The sequence below is a fragment of the Phyllostomus discolor genome, chromosome 2, assembly GCF_004126475.2.
Source record: "Phyllostomus discolor isolate MPI-MPIP mPhyDis1 chromosome 2, mPhyDis1.pri.v3, whole genome shotgun sequence".
Classification (NCBI taxonomy): Eukaryota; Metazoa; Chordata; class Mammalia; order Chiroptera; family Phyllostomidae; genus Phyllostomus; species Phyllostomus discolor.
The window spans coordinates 74,892,514-74,908,646 of record NC_040904.2 but is presented as its reverse complement, the minus strand read 5'-3'; the positions used below and the strand labels follow the sequence as shown (position 1 = coordinate 74,908,646).

The window sequence follows — 16,133 nt, the reverse complement described above, 5'->3', positions numbered from 1 at the left end:
CTTATGCCTCCATTTTCCTGATTTTCTTCAAAGTTCCCTAGCTCTGTGAAATTTACCAGTTGATGCTTTTGTTGCAAATGCCAGATTACCATACTTCTTGCTAACTTCTCAATTAAATTACATATTTCTATTATTTCACATAAAATTTTAGATTTCATTTTGTTAACTTCTGGCTTTACCTATGAAACCAGTCCCTTTCATGCATGTGTAAATTCCAATAATATTTTTGGATCATTTATTGTATAATATGTTTAAATGAATACCTCATGTCAGGAGTTTATAAATTAATAAGGAATATTAAAAAGTATACATGTATTGAAATGGTACATCATAATTTTTATAAATTATTAAATTAAAGTATATGATAAAGAAATCATGTCCTATCTGTGATATAATATTAGAAATCTGAGAAATCCTCATAAACAAGTGAATATTACAAGTGTGTCTCGAAACATAAGTTCAATATAAACAGAGAGGTAGTAGGTATAAGTTCATTCCAATCAGAGCAAAGAGTGTGAGAAACAGGTTGACAGTAGAAAGACGAGGTAATGTGTGGAAAATGGGAGTAGTCTAGTTTGGCTAGAGCCTTCAATATCTGCAGAGAGTAGACAAGAGGAACTTTGAAAGGTACCAGAAAGTCAAGAGATCAAATGAGATCTTGAATGATAAACTACAGAATGTGCAATTGATTTGGGGGTCATGGAGAAAATCTGTGTATTTCTGAGAAGCGTGCTATCAGAGCACAGTTCAGAAAATGCATGGAGAGATTAGTGGGCAAGTGTTTGCATTTGTAAGTAATGCTCTTCCTCTTTCTCAAAGTGGCCACATAATCTATGTATCACTATTTTTTCTAAAGATACAGTTACCATAAACCCAGACCTGAAATAATATCTCTTACATATACTTTCATTCATTGTGGGCTGCTGTTTTTGCTCACAAACTTCTTCCTGCCCTCGACCTCTTCTCTCTACCAACACCAGCATTTCAAGTGCCTCAAGTAGTATCTATGCTACCAGATTTTTTCTTTATTCTACTTCTCAATTCCTTCTCATTTAAAAATATTCATTCCTGTGGCAAAGTAACCTTATCCAAAAGAAGGATTGGGAGATTCATTCCTTTTATTAACCTAGATTGTGACAAAGTTATGAAAACAAACATCTAACATATTAGGCTAACTTAATCTAGACAGAGAGTAAAGGCATATGGAAAGATAAACCAAAACTAAGACAAGACATGGTAATTGTCTTGAAATGTTTGTGTGTGTGAATGTATACATAGTCTGGCATGAAAATTCAGAGAAGAAAACAAGTCATTTTTATGAGAATCATGAAAGCAGCCTTTCCCTAAACATCACACTTGACCTAAATTATGAGAGATACATACATTTCCGAGAAACAAATGAGAAGCAAGGAGCCAGGTTGTTTTAGGTAGGGACTGTGTACAGAATGTTTGGCTTAAGCTAAAGAATGTAGGGACACTCAAGACATGTTTAAGGAAAGAAAATCTGCTTAATTTGGCTGAAATGTGATGTGCATGTATAGGAATTTAGGGAAATGAGAGATATAAGTTTTTGAGTCATGCTGAAAAGAAAGGATGTTCAAATATATTTAATAGGATCTGAGAAGGCCTTAAAGATATTTGAATTGAGTATTTCAAGATCACTGTTGAACTTTATAATATTAATAATAGTGATATAAAATGAATTGCAGAGGCCCAGCTAGGGCAATATTTGGGATAAAGATTTGAGAATCTGAAATTGTTGGCAATAGAAATACAAAATAATTTAATACAGAGATATAAAGCTTCTACCACTACATTATAAATTAAATTTTATCTGCTGTTACTTAGAAAATGTATTTGAGTCATAAAAGTACATTTTTCAGATTTCAAAAGATTGCTGATGATTACAAAATACAAAAGTAAAGTTACTTACACAACTACTTGCAAACCAATGCACTTGACATTTTATTTTAATTTTTATCATTAAAAATATCCCTGTGTATATTTTGGTAGGTGAACAATTTCCGCAGAAAGCACAGACTGCAATGTTATAAAAGAAAAAAATGTTCCAGTTACATAACATTTACGTATTTTTATAACTATTAAAATTCTGATAGCTAACTTCCTACATAAATTCCCTCTCTGTAGATTATAGTCTAAAGAAGGCTTAGAGAAGTCATTTCTTACATCTTTATTTTGAGTTGTGGGTTTTTTAACTGCATTTTTTCCATTACCACCCATCCCCATTATATCCTCTCTCCTCCTTACACCTCCCCTCCACCCTGCAGTCACCACACTGTTATCTGTGTCCACGAGCTCTTTTTAATTTTTTTGTTCAATCCTCCCTCACAGCTCCCCCCACCCAGAGCTGTCAGCCTGCTATGTATGAGTCTGTCTATATTTTGTTTGTTAGTTGGTTTGTCCATCAGATTCCACATATGAGTGAAATCATATGGTATTTGTCTTTCTCTAACTGGCTTATTTTACTTAGTATAATGTTCTCTAGGTCCATCTATGCTGTTGCAAAGGGTAAAATTTTCTTCTTTTTTATGGCTGAGTAGTATTCTATTGCATAAATGTATCATGAATGTTTTATCTACTCATCTACTGATGGACACTTGGGCTGCTTCCAGAGCATGGCTATTATAAATAATGCTGCAATGAACATAGGGGTGCATATATTCTTTGAAATTAGTGTTTTGGGTTTCTTCAAATAAATTCCCAGAAGTAGAATCACTGGGTCACATTGCAGTTCCATTTCTAATTTTTTTGAAGTAACTCCATACTGCTTTCCACAGTGGATCTATCAGTCTGCATTCCCACCAACAATGTAGAAGTTTCTCCTTCCTCCACATCCTCACTGGCACTTGTTTGTTGCTTTATTAATGGTAGTCATTCTGACAGGTGTGAGGTGATATCTCAATGTGGTTTTATTTTGCATTTCTCTGATGATTAGTAACATTGAACACTTTTTCATATGTCTATTGTCCTTTTGTATGTCCTCTTTGAAGAATTGTCTATTCATATGCTTTGCACATTTTTTAAAATTTTATTTTAATTGTTCTTCAAGTACAGTTTTTTATCTTTTACTCCCATCCCAGCTGACCCACCCAGCCCTTCCCACCTCCCTCCCATTTCCACCCCCTCTAGTTTTTGTCTGTGTGTCCTTTATACTTATTCATGTAAACCCTTCCCCTTCTCCCCTGAAATTCCCCCCCACCGCCCTCTGGATACTGTCAACCTGTTCTCTATTTCAGTGTCTTTGGTTATATTTTGCTTGTTTGTTTGTTTTGTTGTTTAGGTTCCTGTTAAAGATGAAATCATATGAAATCATATGGTTTTGTCTTTCACCACCTGGCTTATATGTTTAGCATAATGATTTCCCGTTCCATCCATGCTGCCAAAAGGGCAGAAGCTCCTTCTTTCTTTCTGCTGCATAGAAGTCCATTGTGTAAATGTACTTTGCACATTTTTTAATTGAATTGTTTCTTTTTTGGTGTTAAGTTTCATTAGTTCTTTAAAATTTTGGATATTAACCTCTTATTAGATGTATCAGCCAATACATTCTCCCATTAAGTGGATTGTCTTTTTATTTTATCGATCATTCCTTTGCTGTGCAAAACTCTTTAGTTTGATATAATCCCATTTATTTTTTCTTTTGTTTCTTTTGCTTGAAGAGTTACATAAACATATGTCTGAAATTTTACTGCCTATCTTTTCTTTTAGGATTGTTTTTATTTTGAGCCTAACATTTAAGTCTCTGATCCATTTTTAATTCATTCTTGTGTATGGCATAAGAAGGTGATCTTTTCATATTTCCATGCAATATATGCACCTCACATTTTAAATGCCATGTTAATTTTTGTTATACATTGAATGGATATTTACTTTTTAAATAAGAAAGAACCCATATTTATGGGATTCTGCTAGACACTTTGCTTTCACATTTGATTTTTATTTGATTCCTAAAATACCTCTGTGAGAAATCTGTTAACCTAATTTCTGGATGAGAAAACAGAAACTCCAAGAAGTAAATGAATAGTCAAGTAACATCACTATTAAGTGGCCCAGATGGAATTGAAAACTATGTAAAATGGCTGATATCAGGGGTTGGTGACAATATTTCTTGTGCAAAGAAATTAATATCTAAGAATGCAAGTTTTATTATAATAAGGTTCGAGGCCTCTTAGAATTGATTTTCCTGTTTCTATTATGAATTAATGTTCAAATGAAAATATTAGGAATTGAATAAATTCAAATTAAGTTTAATGTTTCTATAATAATATATCAAGCCTTTTGGGATTACGATTATCTCCATTTAAAAAAATAAATTTTCCCTTTACCCATGGTATAACTTTTGCCTTCTCTGTGGGACTCTCTCAAGATTTTTAAATGACTCTTGGCCTTGTTCCCGAGTAACTGCATACAAATCTTGGCTCCCTTTTGATAATGTAAATACCAATCAAATTGTTTCACTGTCTTCAGCATACCCTTTGTGTGACACTCTTTTGAGAATTTCTGTTCTAATATCAAAATTTTCTTAATAAGATGATGACTCCATCTCCCATCATAGCCAGCACAAAGATTTATTTATAATAACATGGAGAAAGAGTAAAATCTCTAGTGTCAGCATTCTTGCTGTATGCAAGGAAGAACATGCTTGGTAATATGAATTGAAATAGCTAAAGGCAGCACATAAATACAAACCCAATTTCTAAGGTAAGTGATGAACTACTTGATCCTTTCCAGGCATATGGCAGACTTGCGGTTTTCTTCACCTCATATAATAAGAGTAAAATGTCTTCATTATTTGGCTGCTTATGGAAGATGCTCATGTGAGAGAGAGAGAATGTATAGCCCAACCTTTTAACAAGGTGCTTGTCAAATAATCATTTCAGTGTACTCTTTGCTGGGAAAATAATATTGTTAACAACAAACTAAAAATGAACTTGACACTTTACAGCTCACAATTAAAATGTTTACCAAATCATCAAGCTTTTGAACATAATTTCAGTTTAGAAGGAAGTACTAAGAGTGTCAGTGTCCTAAAGGAATGCGGAAAAGGTGCCTCAGGCAGGGTGCTAACAGCTAGCTCTGCTATTCAGAGTGTTGCAGGGTAAGGGCGCTCTAACAAGGAGAGAGGGCAAGGGGGAGGGAACTGTGGTTGAGAAAATGATACTCCCCAGTAGACAGATTCCGAATTATTATGCATTTTTGAATAACTGTGAAAAATTGATTTTTATTTTTTTAAGAGATTTGTTTTGGATTTGATTGTTACCTAATCTAACTGTACCTCCTGAGGTTGGAGGATGGTGGTTAACTTGGAAAAAGCAAGAATGTGTATGACAAAAAACAAACAAAAAAAGTATTTTTTTTTCTGCAATTGAATAAGCCTAGAAATCAAACTGCATTCAGAATGCATCCATAACTTTACAAAAGAGAGCTATTCAAGACTGGAGGTTGGCATCATCACAGACTGTATTGTAAAACCTTAATCAGTGTTATTTAAGGAAACTTTGAAGACTCTGATGCCAATCTAGAGCTAATGCCAAGAGCTACATCAGGAATGTCTGTATCTCATGGGCACCCCTCTGTGGCGGAGTGGCAGCTCATCCATCTCACCTCTTGCATTCTCCTATGGGGAAAATACAAGAAAAATGACTGGCAGGATGAGACATGGATTCATTCCGATGTTCAAAACATGTAATTGTATAGTTATACCAAAGCCTAATTGAGGGCTAAAGTATAAAATTTTTATGGATTAATACATAATCCATTTTTTACTTGAAATTTGAATTTTTCTTTTTTACACAAAGCTATGTAGTTTGATTCTTTAAAAGTAATTGTAATGATACATTCTAGGTCATATAATCAGCCACCTATTACAACACATAATTTTAAAAAGTAACCACAATATATATGAAGACTGAAAAGAATCATCTGGCGCTATTGGCTCAGCACAGCTTCAGTGACTCACACTGAGCAACATGAAATATGTGTGGTTTGCTGCTTGAACTTTATAAACTGCTTTCTGACACAATGTAACTACTAATTTTTATTGTCACCTTGGAGTTATTATTCTGAAGATGACTTGCTGAGATGATGTTGAAATTTTCTCCGAATATTTGTACCCAAACTAGTAATTTTCCAGCGAAAACCTAATTATACTATGAAATTAGTATCTTTTCAGTAAAGACACTATGAAATACTATGCAAATTATGACTAACTAATGGTGTTAATTAGGCTGTGTTATCAATCAAGGTCAACCTTCTAAACCCAATTAATATATGTGCAGCATATTCAGCATAGCAATTTTAATTTGTATTTTAATTGTATTGCCTGTTACTCAAAAACTATTGCAAATGTTAATTGGTTTACACTAAATAAGAGCTACTTTGAATGACTCATATTATAGAGAGAATAATAAAACAAAACTTTTATAATGATCTTATATAATTACTGTTATTTTTATAAAAGCTGTGCTTTTAAATGTTTGCAATGCAAAAGAGCAGATTAATTGTAAGCACATTTTGAAATAATAATTTTCACTCAGAAAGGGAAAATATATTTATTAGTGGTATAATGTTATATATTGGTTCACTAACAAAATTATTTGCTTTCACCGACTTAAAAGTTAAAAATAAAATAAAAATGTTATAGAAAGTTTAAAGCCAAAATATAAACAGACTCAATTTTGTGTTTGAGGTCAGTTTCAAAATCTAAAAAGATGCAGTTTAGTTTAAAAGTTGTTTGGTGTATAAATATCTTCCAACAGAAGATAAAACTGGAATGTATTTGGATCCATGTAAGAAAATAATATTTTAAAATTAAGAAAATAATAACAGGCCTTGGCTGGTGTGGCTCAGTGGCTTGAGCACTGGCTTCAATAGGACTGAGGTGCTGGGAACCATAGGATTGCTGGTTTGATTCCTAGTCAGGGCACGTGTCTGGGTTGAGGGACAGGTCCCCGGTGTGGTGTGAGAGGCAACCACACATTGATGTTTCTCTCCCTCTCTTTCTCCCTTCCTTCCCCTATCTCTAAAAATAAATAAATAAAATATTTAAAAAAATAACAATAGAAGTGACAATCTTTTATAATATAAATTACTGGTTTTAAATTTTATCTTTAACTCCTTTGCAGTTAAAGGGGACTTAGCTTTTGTCTGAGTTATCAAATTTGGGTTATTTTTCTTATCATTGTTATTATTTTATCCTGTCTTCATTTTTCTCAAAAAATACTTTCAGTGGAAAAAATAGAAAACAATTATTTTTTTAGATCCAGTGTGTCTATTAAAGCAAGACACTTCCAAAAGTGTTTATATTGACTATTGATGAAGTTCAAGGTTTTAACAGAATCCTCTTTGCATTGCTATGTTTGGACTGTGAAGAGTTAAATCAGTATTCAAACTGATTAAAACTGGACTTAGTGTGGGTATTTTCTCTTCACATTTTTTATTCTATCTTAGAAGGAGTGCCAGCTGCTAACTGGGTATTACAGTATTTACAGTAGGAGAAGAGGTAAAGATAGTGCTAATACAATGCTTATTATTGAAGGTGTAAAATAATACTGAGAGAGCTCTGAAAAGTTGTATTCTCATCAAAAGTACTTTCCAGGTGAATTTTTTTGCATGTATAAACATAGGCACAATCAGTTTTGTCAATTAGTTGCATCATACTTAATAATATAGTTATAATGCAGTAAGAACAAAATTCTTGGGGAAAAAGCTGAGTTCCATGATGTGATAATAACACAGTAGTCAAGAAACAAAAAAAAAAAACAGTTTAAAAATCCAGATAAAAAATATGCTAGGAAAAAAGATTGAGTCAAAATACAAAACAAACTAAAATGTGGTGTGATTTTAAGATGTAGAATAAGAATAGAAAATCAATTTGACTTTAAAACTAAGAACGCTTTTTTCAGTGGCTCAAGTATCATGGCATTATTCCAGTACATTATTTGACATGGCAGTAAACATTTAAATAAACATAGCATTATTAACATGCATATTAAATTGCCACTCTAAGAGTAAACACATGCATAAAATACAAACGGGTTTGCTGTAGCATAATAGTTAGATGCACATTAATATTTTCATGGATATTCATATTCCTATATATTATAGTAATCATTTTTTTTAAATTTTGAGAGTGTGTTTATTAAAGCTGGGGACAGTGAAACAAGGAAGGGCTTAAGATAGAAGAAGCAACAGGAGAGAGCCTACGTGGGGCTGTTTGGCTCACTGGAAAGTCAGAGAAAAGGTGGCCTTGGAGACATTTTTAACTGAGTAAAATTAAAAAAAAAATAGTATATTTGATACAATGGTAAACTCAGAAAGACAAGTGAAAGATACTGTCTACCCCACCTCCCTGGAGACACACAGAAGTGGGTGAGGAGTGGAGAGGGGGGCTTGAACCAGCCAGAGCTGAGACAACCTCAACAACCTCACCCCAATGCCACACTTGCTCATTGCAACCCAGAGGGGAGAGAGGCTGAGGCCGTACAGTGCGGTGGTGGGTGATGGGCAGTGGGACCAGGGTGGGAGCACAGAAGGAACAGAGGGAGCTGGGGGGTCATCAGAGTGGGGGAGGGTACTGTCCACCTCTCTCCTTGTCACCACAGTGACAATGAAGTATGTAAAAAGGCGGTGGGAGGAACACTCATGGACACTTTTTCCAGGAGCTCTGCATAGACACACCTCCTGTGCAAGTAGAGTCCTGTTGTAGACTGCTGCAAGCTTTGGAGTGCTTGGACTCCAAATTCAGTCTTGGCCTCTTGGTCTGGTTGCTGCCCTGCTGTTCCTGGGCAGCAGACTGTCTCTGGGCGCACAGTGATGCTCAGTGTCTTCACTATGGCTTAAACATTACTACTAACAACCCCGGTGAAGTGTTTAAGATCAGGTGGATGAAAAGAATTACCTTTTATATGACTGTGGCAGCGATATGGTCATATGTATGGATCTCCTGAGAGAGGAAGTAAAGGCCACACATGTCTGGAAAGAAAAGACTAATTTAATGCACTGAGGGATATGGGGGAATCGATCAAATAGCAGCTGCCTGACATAAAACTGGATAAATACACAGACAGAGTGACTCACCCTGCAGGTCAGGATGGTGTGCCAGCATAAAGCCAATGGAAGCACCAGTGGGTCCTGGCAGTTTGGTTTGGAGGGACAGAGTTTCTTATCTTTGATTTTGAGAGTTGGAAGTATGCAATGGATCATTATGGAGGCTAACAGATGAAAAAGAAATGGGAGAATGACAAGGAAGTGACTAAGTTCTTTAGCTATCTCAATGAAAGACTGTAATAAACGGCTTAAATTCTTGGTACACTGGAAGAACAATCTGAAGACAACAGCTGAGCTAATCATGGCCCCAGCCACAGCTTCTTCCAGGATGCAACCAACATGCCCATTGCCTCCACCATGCCTATGGTCTTCACATGCTGGATTGTAGTTGGAATCCCAGGCTGGGTTCTTTACAGTAATAGAAGATGCTGCTCAGAAGCTTCTGAGACTGTGGTCTAGTTCAACACGTGTCCCTTCTGGTTGGCTGCCTTTTCACCTCCAGCAGTTCATCTGTTCACAGCCAGGGGCTGCAGTCCTTAGAGCAAATGGAGACACTGCTAGAAGATTATGATAATAGAGCAGATGCAATGTTTATGTCCTTTATTCCATTGGGGATATGTCAACTTTGCACATTTTTTTCAACATTTGGTTTCCTTTTCTCTTGTTGCCACTTGGAATTCTTGCACTTAATATTTTTTTAATTTTATTTTAATCATTGTTCAAGTACAGTTTTCTCCCTTTTACTCCCATTCCAGCCCACCCACCCATCCCTCCCCACTTCCCTCCCATTACCACCCTCCCCCTAGCTTTTGTCCATGTGTCCTTTAAATTTGTTCCTGTAAACCCTTCCCATTCTCCCCTGAAATTCCCTCTTCTCTCCCCTCTGGTCACTGTCAGTCTGTATTTTTTTAATTTTTAAAAAATTTATTGAATTTATTGGGGTGAAATTGGTTAATGAAATTATGTTTCAAGTGTACAAGAAAGTGAAAGTGGAAAAAAAGGAAGCAATAACATTTTCATTCTTTTATGTAAAGAGGTATAGAAACAGACGAAAACCAGTAACTGAATAGAGTGTTATGTACTGTATATAATTACAAAGGTATAGAAGTAATTGATATACTAAAATTATATACCATATTACATAAATTAAATACTAAATTACATAATAAAATTTTGGAGAGTAAGAAGGGCATAATAGAAGTCAATAAAATCTCCAGCTTTTTAAATCAAGTAATCAAATGGCATTGTACTTCGTTTCAAATCTGTACAAATCACATCTCTGGTGTTTATTTTTCCCTCCATTTCTTTCTTTTTATTTTTTTTATTTTAATCTTTGTTCAAGTACAGTTTTCTCCTTTTTTCCCCCATCCCTCCATTTCTTATCTTCATTCATATTCTTGTCCTATGGGTGATTTATGTTTGAATAAAACTTGTTTTATTGGATAAAGTTAACAAATTTAGTACGTCTTTGGAGAAGATTTTTTAACTGTGATATGTTATTTTAATGAACCTTAATTATATAGAGCTTTATGGCTTGTTTGTTTTATTTTGACTTTTATTTTATTCAACATTATATTTTAAAAATGCATCTATTTTGCTCTGAGTATATAAGGTTAGGCAAAATAGATTTATAGTTGCAAGTATATACATTTATTGTTGTATTTTTATTAATCATTTTATTTTCCATATGAACATTTGTAAACTTATTTTTGCCCTACCTTGTATTTATTAACTTTTTTAAAAGTTGTGATTAGTTAACATTTGTAAGCATTACTTAGATAAATATTAAAATTAAACAAGTCAATGGAATGCAAAGAGAAATTTTTTGCCTTGGGTATGGTGAAATTTAACTTAATGTTTCAACCAACAACTCTCCATTAGCCAAGCCAGATGGATGAGATACCTCGTAGAATTTTGAGTATCCACAGTAAAATGTTTTCTAAGTAGCAGACTCAGTCATGTTTCTATTATTTAAACAAATAATACTTTATTAAAACGAATTAGAGAAATAGATGTTTGAATTCTTTTATTTTAAAAGAAGTTGATTTTATTCAGTATTTATGTTTGAAACCAGTGACCCAATATCTAGGGCTTTGATAAGCTTAGTTTAAACTATGCAAAAATATTCATGGGTAGATGTTTTCTATGGCAGGATTTGACTTGTTATAAAAACCACACACTTGTAAACCTAACATCATGTAGTTTTATGAACCAAATACCTGAATCATTTTTTTTGCAAAGTATCATTATATACACAGAACAAACTAATAAAACCTGAGTCCATGGCTTATTCTTAAAGATTTTTCCAAGTTTTTGTATTGTTTTCCACGGCAGTTACAGGAACATTTCTGGGTAGCTGAGCAAACCTTACTCATTCCAAATAAAAAAAGATGAAATTTCGGTGGGTATGAGATGATTTATCAGAATTTCAGTGTTTCCTTTTTTACCTCTTCCCTAGTTTGGTTGACAGTGGGGCAATAAGAAAGTTCTCTGGAAACTATGAGCTGATTTAATTTTGAAAGATTCTCGTCCTAACCAACTTGTTTATGTAGGGCATGGTACAAGACTTCCTGATGTCAGCTATCCATTTATTGTGGGTTCCAGACATGTTTCTCTTCCACAGACCTCACAGCAACAACTAACATCTCCTGACCACAAAATCTGATCATTGTAATTTCCAGTCTTTGCATCTTCCCACTTAAACCTTCTCATCTTTGAAGATTGTTTAAAGGTTCATTGCATGTCAATTGCTCAATAGGTAGCTCTAGGGATTTAGTAAAATGTTTTAAATGCTGAAGCTGACTTACCTAAAAATGTTAAGAACTTATACTGAGTAATAATGTGATATATAATACAGACAATTCCTTTGGTAATAATTCCTTGTGATTAAAGTTATGTATTTATGGTTGGGAAAAGATGCCAAAAAGTTATTTGGGTAAGTATTCTGGCTTCAGCTGAACCATCTTAGACAGGTGTGATTAATTACTTTGAAAGATAACTTTGCTTTATAACCTGTAATCCAAAGGCTTTATTATTCCAAGCATCCAAAATTTGAACAAGTTTGGTTTTAATTTCCAGTATAGTGACTCAAATTCCAGAAGCTTGACTAAAAGAAACCTTCACCTTCCAGAATACCCTAAAGGAATGATTCATATATTTTAATAAGCTAGTTTTTCTGCTGTCTTAAGAACGGTATACCATGTACTTTCTTGATAGATAGCTGCCCTTAGCAGATGTCTTCTGAACTTTAAGCTGCCCAAAGGAGCTGCCCTGTTGCTGATGCTTTGTGTCCTAGACAGGTTGCCAGCATATCCATTCAGAATACAGTCTACTGATGCACTCAGAGTTTCCTGGGAATCTAAAGTAGTGTTGGTTCTCATGGGACACTAACAAAATCATCCATATCAGTTAGTTATTGCTAAGTAACAAGCTAGCTTAAAACGTAATGGCTTAAAATAAGTATTTTTAATGCTCATGAGTCTGTGGGTCAGCTAGAAAACAATTCTGGTCTCATCTGTGTTCAGTCCTATATCGTATATGCACATGGTTGAAGGTGTAGTAAGTGACTTTGCTGACCTAGTCTGATTTATTACATATGTTTTGGATCATCTTGCTATAAGGACCATCTAATTACGGGCCAGGGTGGACTTAACTACGATAACAGGGCTCTGCTGTGTGTGATGTCGCATCATCTAGTATCTAGTCCAGGTTCATCTGCCTGCAGATTGCAGGGTCTGCAGAGAAAACAAGAAAGATAAGGAAGGCACACCATGAATGGCCAAAGCTAGTCACAAGGTCAACTCAGAATCAGCTCAGGAAGAGACCATAAGGTTACAGTGTGACTATCTGGGCTACAAAGAAACCACAAATTGAGCCCAACAGTCCATCTATTAATGTACCACACAATCCCATCAACTTTACCTTCCACTCTTTTTTTTTGGAAAGACTTTATTTATTTTCTTTTAGAGAGGAGAAGGGAGGGAGAAAAAGAGGGAGAGAAACACAAGTGTATGAAGGATACATCAATCTGTTGTCCCTCACATGCCCCCAACTGGAGACCTGGCCCACAACCCAAGCATGTACCTTGACAGGGACTTGAACTGGCAACCTTTTGGTTCACAGGCCAGTGCTCAATCCAATGAGCCACACCAGACAGGACTTACTCTTGAACACACTAGTTTTTCTGATCCTCTGAAAGAACAATAAAATAATAATACTTTGCACATATGTATTGTTGCCATTATGAATAACATTATTTGCCCTCAATTTTTATATAAGGCCTGAGACCAAAAAAACAAGTTTGTGATACAAGTACTTATATTCATACATAGTATTCATAAATTCCTACAAAGAAGTTGATTTTATCAGATACAAGAACAGTGCTTTGATGTGAACTTTGGAGTTCAATGCAATTATGTTTGAATCCTGGCTCCATCACTCACTAATGTGTTGATTTTTTATGAATTATTTAACCTCTCTGAGCTTCAGTTTTCTCAGTGGAAAAAAAAGATAGTTGCTTCTGTACATTAAATTTAAAGGTATAAAAAAGCTGCCTATGTTTGTATTTGAAATGAAAAAGGTGATTTCCTAATGCCATTTTTTCTTCCCACTTTAAAATTGTCATAATACCTTTTGCTTTTACCATATATTCAATAGTACTGAATATATGGTCCCCTTTTCCATATACCTTCCAATATTTATCTTCCAGTGGATCTCTACAGGGACACTATAGCATTTTAGGACAGTTTATCGGAGTGCAGGATTTCCCTAATACTAAAATTATTATTATTATTACTATTATTATTATTATTATTTTAAGTTTCAACAATTTTGTATTGTTCAGTTACAGTTGTCCCCATTTCCTCCCATTACTCTCCTTTCCCCAGCCCACCGTAACTTCCCACATTCAATATTCCCCTCCCCTATTGTCTTTGTCCATGGGTTCTTTATACATGTTCCTTGATGATATTTCCCTTTCTTTGCTCCATTACCCCTCTCCCTCCTCTTCTCTGGTTATTGCCTTTGTTCTTTATTTCCATGTCTCTGGTTATATATTGCTTGCTTGTTTATTTGGTTGATTAGGTTCCACTCATAAGTGAGATCATATGGTATTTGTCTTTCACTGCCTGGCTTATTTCACTTACCATAATGCTCCCCAGTTCCATCCATGTTGCTGCAAAGCGTAGGAGCTTCTGATTTCTTTCTGCTGCGTAGTATTCAATTTTATAAATGTGCCATAGTTTTTTGATCTATTCATTTACTGATGGGAACTTAGGTTGCTTCCAGCACTTGGCTATTGCAAATTGTACTGCTATGAACACTGGGGTGCATAGGTTCTTTTGAATTAGTGTTTTAGGATTCTTAGGGTATAATCCCAATAGTGGAATTGCTGGGTCCAAAGGTAGTTCCCTTTTTAATTTTCTGAGGAAATTCCATACTGTTTTCTAAAGTGGCTGCACCAGTCTGCATTCCCACCATCAGTGCACTAGGGTTCCCTTTTCTCCAGAATCTCACCAGCACTTGTTTGTTGATTTGTTTATGATGGCTGTTCTAACTGGTGTGAAGTAGTATCTCATTGTGGTTTTAATTTGTGACTCTCTGCTGGCTAGTGATGCTGAGCATCTTTTCTTATGTCTCTGGGCCCTCAGTATGTTCACCTAGGAGAAGTCTTTTCAGGTCCTTTGATCATTTTTAATTGAATTGTTTGTCTTCCTAGTGTGGAGTCCTAACACTTAAATTATATCCAGGATGGTTGGCTCTATCCACTAATACAGCATGCTTGGCTTTATCCAGCACCCACTCAAAGTATGTTACTTCTAAAATAACCTCCACATTTCCAAACATCTTTTTAGGGGTTGCTAGTAACCCTGGTTGGGAATAATACCCCTTACAATCTAATTTTCACAATACTGATTCACTGAAACTGTTGCATGAAATACCCAAATATATTTAAGTTTTTTTCTATTATATGATACTGGAATTCAAATTTTCAGAAATGAGTGATAGAAAAAATTTAATATGGAAACATTTCCTACTTAATGGGACTTTTATATTCTGGCCAGGGCTGTGATTTGAACACACCTGCTTTCTATAATGTCCTATATATCTATTATTACCCACTGCAGCTATTTGCATTAAAGCATGCAAGGCCCTTACAAAAAATGTGATAATATTACTTAGAACAAATTATAATATTCTTATCTACATGTACTGTTGTGCAAAATAATCTACCAAATTAGTACCCAAAAACTAACATGGACCAAAGATCGAGCTTCAAAAATGAAAGTTGAAAAGGAGATTCAGAATTTCCAAGTTTGTGCATTTTGGGAAGGGGAGCTGAGCTTCATGGGAGACCTAGGAACCAAAAGCATTAGATATCCAGAGATTGTAGAAGAAGGAGAAATCATCAAAAGACAAAAAACAAACATTGATTTAGTTAAAATTATGCCTACGGGTAGCACTTTCTATATTTTACATCAAATAAATCAATAACCATTTTAGAAAGGTAGCAATAACCATGTTATTGGTAGCAATACCAACCAATAACTAGGATTGATCATCAGCTATTTTGCTTGATAATAGGGATTGAAAATTTCTCTCAATCCTTCATAAGCCTCTGCCTCATTTTCAAAGTTCACCTTCTCTGTAGTAGAAGATCTCCTCCCCAGAAAAATTTTTAAAATGGCTCTATTTTAACTAACTAAAAAGCTAAGTGTTTTGAGCATAGACTTGATTGGACAGAACTCAGAGAGGCATAATACCATGAATAAACCTAGAACAAATCATAATTTAAGGAAAAAATCAATTTGCATGGTGATTTCGAATACATAGCAGAGACTGAAAGCTACCATATTTAAAGAAAAAGCACAAGATTTTCTAAGATAGTTTAATAAAATATTATTTAATAAAACAATATATTTTAAGATTTTATGAGGAGTGTTTATCATCTCAAAAACTTCTCACTTTGCATTACACCTTAACATTAGGAGAAAGGTAATTTGAACAGTAGGAAGTCCACTCAAATATCACTTCAGTTAAGAATATCCGTGACTCTATCTTATATTTTT

At 34.7% G+C, this 16,133-nt stretch overlaps 1 pseudogene; it reads left to right on the top strand.

Moving 5' to 3' along the window:
* Positions 1-9,454, top strand: part of LOC114488372 — a 113,990-nt pseudogene extending 104,536 nt beyond the window's left edge.
* Positions 9,455-16,133: the final 6,679 nt, after the last annotated feature.